General features: G+C 37.8%; 1 long non-coding RNA gene across 1 annotated transcript; it reads left to right on the top strand.

The window, feature by feature from the left end:
• Positions 1–1,847: 1,847 nt before the first annotated feature.
• Positions 1,848–7,114, top strand: LOC116559732. The gene is made up of 2 exons (XR_004272591.1): positions 1,848–2,203; positions 6,964–7,114. It is a non-coding gene; the product is annotated as an uncharacterized LOC116559732 (long non-coding RNA).
• The last annotated feature ends 444 nt before the right edge of the window (positions 7,115–7,558 follow it).

Raw genomic sequence — 7,558 nt, 5'->3', positions numbered from 1 at the left:
TACAGGTGTGATCCACCGGACCCAGCCAAAAATATTTTTTAATAAAAATAACATAATAATTTTAATGCTTACATAGCTCTTAATATGTTTTATTTGGTATGATCCTCAAACAAACCCATGAAGTAGTCTCTGCCATCATTGTTTTCATTATATCAATGTCATTTTGAATTCCATATTTGAAGATAATAGGAACAGAACAAGTTGGTGCTGGCAGAAGAAAGTAGAAAGTAAATATGTCTGAAAGGTAGAAATAAGAAAATATAATAACTAATTACCTGTGGGAACTAAGTATTACCTCCAGGACATTGGGGATTGTGGTATTAACAACCAAAACAGAATCATGGAAACACAGTATCTCACAAAGATTTTAAGGGCAAACTCAGAGAAATGATTTGTGTTCAAGAAGCAGCTGAGTTTTGCTGTTTAGTTGTTATTTAGAAATTGACAAAATTCACTCATGAAAATGTTCAGTTTATTGTTGGAACTCAGCTGAGAGGACAAAACTAAAGGTGTAGCTTGGACAGTCATTCGCAGTGGAGCCACAGTCAGAGCTGGGCAGGAGAATTGATTCTCCTGGGAAGAGCATAGAGAGAAAATCAGGAAGCCAAAAGCTCAAACCTATAGTCCTTGTCTCTGCAGAACTCCCAGGGACTTGACTTCTGTGTGTGGAATGATGATAGAATAGCATTCTAAAAGTCTAAGAGTTGTTGGGCATGGATGAATATTGACATTGGATGACATGTTCAAATTGCTTTCATTATTCTTCCAGAGATCAGAGATTATCTGATTTTAAAAAACAAAGTAAGAAAGACATTTTGTATGCTAACAGGGCATGTGTTGGTGAGCAGCACTCTAGAAGATAGGATTAAATGTTATAAGTTTCCTAGCCATTTGAAGAAGTGATCAGAAATTGAGAAGGTGCCACTGAATCATAACAAGTGCATGGTACATTGCATTTAGGTTGGGCAAAGGGATTAAGCTCCAAACATACAAAATGGAAGGACTCTGACAGGCTATAAATACCATGAGCAAAGATCTGCAAGTCTCAAAAAGGAACAACTTGAAAAGGAATGTGCTGTATATATTTATGCTGGCATATGTAAGATGTTTATTAGAAAATATGTTTTCAGGCAGAAGAAAGACATAGAATAATTCAATCACCTAGTCACATTTGGCATTCAGAAGAAATACATTAGAAACATAATAAATGTATTTCTCTTCAGGGTCCCTATTTTAAAACAGTTTAAATTTATTAAAATATCAAGGATGTCAAAGAAAATTAATACATGACTGTAAAAATGTACTCCTAAAGAAAGCTCAGTAATCATGGTATTTATCTTTGACATCAAAAGACCAAGGAAAAATTTAATAAGGATCAAGATCATTGGCCTGGGTGCAGTGGCTCACACCTATAATCCCAGCACTTTGGGAGGCTGAGGTGCGGAGGATCACTCAGGCCCAGGAGGTTGAGGCTGCAGTGAGCCATGGTCACACCACTGCCCTCCAGCCTGGGCTACAAAGTGAGACCCTATCTCAAAACCAAGCAAAACAGAAAAGATTTTTAATCTGTGGAAGGTTATTGTACAGAATTGTTTGACATCTCTATTGCAAGTAGAACAATGGGAAATAAACTGAATCCATGAGTTTTAAAAGTCACCCCAAATATATATTTGTATGTATATACACACACAGACTACACATACTGCCATTTTTACACATATATGTGTATGTTTGTGTAAAGAGTCTAGAAATGAGTACATTAAAATATTAATAATTATTTCTATCTAGTAGGATTATAGGTGTTTTTATTTGTTTTATATCGTATCTTTTCCAAAATTATCTATATTAAACATGCAATTTTTGTGTAATAAGAAAAATAAATAATTTTTCTTTAGAAGTGTTTATAGAAACAAGTGTTACTTCTTTCTCCTTCCTGTCACATTCTCAACCCTTAATCTATAAAACTCATTTTTCATAAGATTCTGAATAACAACATTTCTGGCACCCTGTTTTATCTTTTTCAGATGCCAGTGAAAAACAATCGTCTTTCAGACAAGATCATTGTTTTGCCAGGAAAAAATTGACGACATCTCACTTCCTGAGGCCGTACATGTGATCATTTCCGAACCAATGGGATACGTGCTGTTCAGTGAAAGGTTGCTAGAGAGTTATCTTCATTCCAAAAAACAGCTAAAATCAAATGGTAAGTAGGCCCACGCTTGGTTTAAAAACCAGGATAAATTCTCTGTAAAAGTTTGCCAACCTGTTTTCCCTACAACTGGTTCTGTACAGAAAGGAGGAGAGAGCATTTCTATTATACTCAATTGTTTGATTTTCTAATCTCATTCTTCCATAACAAATTAACTAGTCTCCAATCATAAGAACTCAGGTATGCTGCACAGTATTCTACGTGGTATAGACAGCCAGGTCAGAGTTCTGTGTTTTTTGTCCTAGTTCAATCCCTTCATTCCTTAATGAACTTGGGCTAACACTTGACCATTTGGCTTTGGTTTCCTCATCTGCAAAGACACTATTACACATAATCTCTAAAGCCCTTTCAAGTGTTGGACTTCATAATGTGAGAAACTCTCTGAGGTCCACTTGTTCTTTTTGACATATTTTTCCCTACTGTATTTCTCTCTCTGTCTATGGTCACTAGACATAGTCAAGATAATATTAAATCCAATATGCTTTTTGTGCTTTCCAAGCAACTGCATGTGCTAAGCAATTTCAATAAATTATTTTATAAAATCCTTAAAAAGTCTGATTGATTAAGGTTTTTAGTTTATTTGAGGGATTAGCCTTGAAGCTAATTTTGCAACCTTCCCCAGGGGACATTTGACAATGTGTGAAGAAGGCATTTTTGGTTGTCACAGTGGCAGCAGAGGCTGGGGTACTGGCATCTAGTAAACAGGGACAGAGATGCTGTGAAGCATCCTTCAGTATATAGGACAGTGCCCTACATCAAAGAATTATCTAGCCCAAAATGACAATTGTGTATGATTGAGACCTGGGTTAGCAGGGGGTGGGGGGCGGGTATTGTTATGATCCCATTTTATAAAGAGAAAACTGAGACTTGAGAAAAAGTAACTTGGCAAGAACAAATACCTAATAATTGGCAGGCCAAGAACTGGAGCCTACATCCATCTGACAATGAAGCCTCCACCCATGACCTCTGCGCACACACACTAAGTTTCCACTCTTCACCAGAGAAAGTAGACACCTACCACCAGAGGGTGTTTTCAATTAAGGCATAGATGATAACTGGCCAATTTTAGAAGTTGCATCTCTCAGGAGAATTGCAGCTCCTTACCCCAATTTTATTTACTTAAATTACCAACGTTGTGGCTCCCTACCTTAAGATTCAATGAAAACAAAATAGTGGACAACCATGCAACTCATAGATACCAGCATGCATATAAGTGAAGTTTGAAGTTTATTTATAATTTCCTACATGCTTCAAAATTCAGAAATAGGCACCAAAAGAAAATTCGTATAAAAATAAATAAGCTCAGGCAAAGGACACCTGATGTCGGGAACTTCATTAGCAATCTTGGGATGCTCTGGGAAGCCTTGTGTGTATGCAACAAAATTGAACCATTGGAGATGAAAATCAGGGTACAAAGTGGCTTGGGTTTCCTCCTCAGCACCCCCAGGAAGAATTTTTATAGTGTTTTTCCTGGACTTTTTCAGAGGGTTAGGAGCTTTTGTATGATGAGATTTATAATGTAGTTCATTAATGTGCATCAACTGAGCCCCTCTTAAGCTGAGTATTTAGATAATATCTGGGTATCTTTTTCCCCCGGATATTTGAAATGGATATGACATTTGATACTGGGCTGTATGTCCTTAGGGAAGTAGAAATGGGCACTGATTTTATTGGCTTTCTAGCCTGTGTATTCCTCGGGGAAGAGTGATTGATTTTTTTCTAATTATTTATATATTCCATCAAAATAAGACATAGTTTAAAACATCAGTTAATAATAAAAAGGCTTATAATGAAAAATAGTAGCCTACTGCACACCTCTTTCTATCCTCAGACTGCTCCCCAAAGGCAACCACTTTCAACTTTGTCTGTTGTTTCTTCTATTATTTACCCACATATTCCTATCGAAGATGATTAGGTTGTTATTCTTGTCACTCTCTGCTTGAGAATTTAGCTTTCCTGAATAGCAGCCCCTTCCTTCCTGATGTACCTGCCCCGCCCCCATCCTCTCAATATGTTTAGATAGGTCCTCAGTCCTTTATCCCAACCCTTGGGGCCAGATATACTTCAGAATTCAGAATCTGAAGGACTTTCGAAAGTTAATACGATCACATGCCATGTATTACTTAATTCTCCCAGTGGGATCGAGGTAACACTCTGTAATGAAACACATTATATTCCTGCAACAAAACATGTGAATACTGATACCAAGTGGAATAAATAAGGATTACAAATAAATTCTCGTGTCAGTTCAGGTTAGGTTTTGCCATCAAATGATGCTGCTGCAAACTTAGAAAAATCTGTTGCTTTTCAGATCTCAGAATTTAGCATAAAGAAATACAGCTCTAGATCATTATTTGGTTAAATCAAGAATCGATGTTTACAGTGTTACAATGTAACTATTGTCGAGTGCTGAGTCAGGTGGTATGTTAGATGCTCTATGCTTATATGTGTTTTCTCATACAATCTTTTGTTTTCCCCAGAGTTAATTGTCTTGGTTTCTTTTATAAGCTTAGTGTTTATAGATTCATAGCTAAGTGTTTCCATGCTCCAATAGATCTGACAGATGCCTATCAATATGTATTCTTCTGTTGCTCCCTTCCATTCAGTAGTCTTCTGGCCTTCTCTAGCAACATGAACTGGGTGCTCTCCAGCCCTATTGCATGACTGCCATACTTTGAGTTTCCATCATCCTTCTTTTGTCTCCCTCTTTGTTAGTTTACGACATCATTTCAGCAAAGGATATTCTCTACGAGCTTCTGGAGAAAAAGAGCTTGAGAAATTACATTTTGTTGTTGCTGTTGTTCTGAGACAGAGTCTTGCTCTGTTGCCCAGACTGGAGTGCAATGGTGCAATCTCGGCTCACTGCAACCTCCGTCTCCCAGGTTTAAGCAATTCTCCTGCCTCAGCCTCCTGAGTAGCTGGGATTACAGGCACGTGCCACCACACCGAGCTAATTTTTGTATTTCCAGTAGAGACAGGGTTTCACCATCTTGACCAGGCTGGTCTCAAACTCCTGACCTAGTGATCCACCCACCTTGGCCTCCCAAAGTGCCGGGATTACAGGCATGAGCCACCTAGCCTAGCCAAGAAATTACTTTTATCAACTTCTTGTATTATTATTTGGTCAAGAATTTAACTTAAAAACAATTTTTACTCAATATTTTTAAAGTTTGGTATTTTGTTTTTTGTGTTTGGTTTCTGTTTGCAAATGTTGCTATTGAGAAGTCCACTGCCATTCTGACTTCTGCTCCTTTAGAGTGACATACTTTTCCCCTCTAGATACTTTTAGTATCTTCTCTTTATTTCTAGTGTTCTAGTGTGAATCTTTTTTAAGTTCTTGTGCTGGAAATTCAGTGAATATGTTTAATCAGGAGGCCGATTTTCTTCTTCTCTTGGAATTTTCAAAATATTTTACCTTTGATTTTCTCCCCTCCGTTTTATCTGACATTCTTGGAATTCCTATTAGGTCGAGGCTCATAACATCATCCTCTAAAGCTTCCTGAGTTTACACAAGCAGTGATACATATTACTTCTCTGAGGTTATTTAATATCCATCTGTCATCTTGAAATTGAAAAACCACCAAGTAATCATTATTGTTTTGATACCAATGCCTGAGATTTAGATGGGGACATATGAATGAGGTTATAATCATGCTTTGACCCTGGTCGCTTCTGAAAATACCCTAAATAAAATAATGTGTTTTGTTTATGAAAAGCCACGTAGTCTAAGGATGTGCACTGACTATCAGATGAGATTCCATCCCTGGATTTTGCTCTACTACTTGTTAGCTCTTGATCTTGACCAAGTCACTTACATTTCTCTGTTTTCTTGCTTATAAAATGGGTATAATAATAGAACCCACTGTATGTTGGTATGAGAATTAAATAAATTAATGCATGGAAACCCCTTGAGAAAGTACATGATAAGGTTATCATAACTGAGAAATTTTAGCTATTATTGTTGTTTTTATGACAGCCTCTCTGGTGTCTTAAATCAGCTCTATTTCTGAAATATAGTTAATAGTTCCTCTTTCTTCCACGTACAATTTAATTAATGGCTATAAAAAGATTTTCCCTAAAATTGCAAGAGTAACAATGCTGATTGTCAGGTCTGCCTACTCAGAAAGGCCCTACTTCAGGCATGCCAATCTAGGTGCTTATTTCCCCACTGAAGGATCTACCTTTCCTGGGGTGATTGTGGATGCCAAGAACTAAGCACACATGTGTATTTCCCAGCATGAAGATTGGTAAGCGTCCATGTGAGCATAAATCCCAACAGCACCTAAAAAGACAGGTGGTTGATCTGATTCTCTATGTATGAAGTCTGAGAATGAGAAAAATAATGTGATGGGAGGATGGGATTTTGATGGTTTTTAAAGCTAAATTATTTTTACAATAAGTAAGATGTTGAATGCGTAAATGAATGAATGAATGAATGTACCCAGAATTTGCAGGACATACAGAAAGGAAAAAAGCTAGTGGGTGACAAGGCAACTGCCAGGTTAAACAGCTTGCCTGAGTCTCTGCAAGTTTATCACTGTATAGCTTTGTGACTTGCTTTGATATTATTTTCTATAACCCCTCCACTCCTCTGCCTAATTTTTTATGCTTACATTGAGATAAAAGTATATTTTATCCTGTCGTGTCATAACTGAAGCAAATGAATGGAATTGGTCTCAGGTGGCAGGTGAGTACAGCTTCAATCAGAAAGCAGTGGAAGTTGACTTCTGGGTCTGTTGTGTTTTGCTCATTAGGAATGGTGTTCCTGACATTCAGTGACATCCACTTGGCCCCTTTTTCTGATGAACAGCTCTATGTGGAACACATCTCCAGAACCAGTTTTTGGTAATGTCCTTTTCCCCTCCCGTCCTTTCACTTCAGAGTAAACCAGAGTTTTTAAAACTATTGTTATTTGGGGTCATATGTGTATTGTTGGAGGAGGGAGCGGCGAGGCACCTGTCCCGTATACTGTAGAATGTTTAGCAGAATTCCTGTTTTCTACCTACTAAACGTCAGTAACATCTTCCCCCCAGAGTTGTGGCAACCATAGATGCCCTCCAGACTTTTCAAATGTCCCCTTGCAGGTCGAAATCACCCCTGGTTCAGAATCACTACTCATAAATCAGAGACAGGTGAAAGGAGCTGTTGATGCATATCAAACATCCAAAACGCTGTCCTGCTGCTAAAACAACAGCATCCCCCACCCCACTACCTGCTGTCCTCCCTTCCCATTTTTCACCATCACTCTTTGACTCAGGGCAATGGCTTCTGTTAGGACTTGACTTTGACAGAGAACATAGCAATCAGTACACTTGATAAATGAATCGATCAAACTTTTTGGACTTTTAA

This window comes from Sapajus apella, unplaced genomic scaffold (genome assembly GCF_009761245.1).
Source record: "Sapajus apella isolate SASKATOON/1434 unplaced genomic scaffold, GSC_monkey_1.0 scaffold24, whole genome shotgun sequence".
NCBI lineage: Eukaryota > Metazoa > Chordata > Mammalia > Primates > Cebidae > Sapajus > Sapajus apella.
Note: the sequence above shows the minus strand (reverse complement) of the source record. Positions and strands in the feature narration are given on the sequence as shown.